The sequence below is a fragment of the Phocoena phocoena genome, chromosome 4 (genome assembly GCF_963924675.1).
Source record: "Phocoena phocoena chromosome 4, mPhoPho1.1, whole genome shotgun sequence".
Classification (NCBI taxonomy): Eukaryota; Metazoa; Chordata; class Mammalia; order Artiodactyla; family Phocoenidae; genus Phocoena; species Phocoena phocoena.
In genome coordinates this window covers 98631828-98632424 of record NC_089222.1, presented here as the reverse complement: position 1 = coordinate 98632424, position 597 = coordinate 98631828, and positions in this window count along the sequence as shown.

Sequence of the window (597 nt, the reverse complement as noted above, 5' to 3'; positions counted from 1 at the left end):
CCAATGTCCTTTTACTATTCCAGGATCCAGTGAAGGATCCCACATTGCATATAAGTTTCCTAAGAAGAATATATATAGTCTGTCACAGTTAATCATTAAAATAGTTCTGGAGGAAACGTCTTTATATTTTATAGATGATTAAACTGAATCTCAGAAAGGACACACACTACTTTAAGTAGCAGAAGCAGAAGTCAAACCCAGATCTCCTGTATTCACTTCAGGACACCATGGTTATCTATTTGGGGAGTCGGGCATATATAACAAATGAGATAATAAAGCAAACAGATGCCACTACTGGTATATGAAGTTCCACATTCAAATATTGTGAAATGTTAAAGGAGTCCAGCAGCGTAGCACATCACGCTCCGGCAAATCACATGCTTCCACACACCAGCGACTTGCTATTTGTGCACCTCTGTGAGCTAGAAGCCACACACGGGGATTCAAAGGATAGGGGAACACGTTCCATCCTGCAGGACTCTGGCTCAAGCTCAACAAGTTAAAGGAAAAAGAAAGAAAGCCACCACAGCATGAGAATTCATTCAAGCTATAGCTAAACTTAGCCCTTTGGGGGCTGACCCTCCCCCAAGTAAGAGA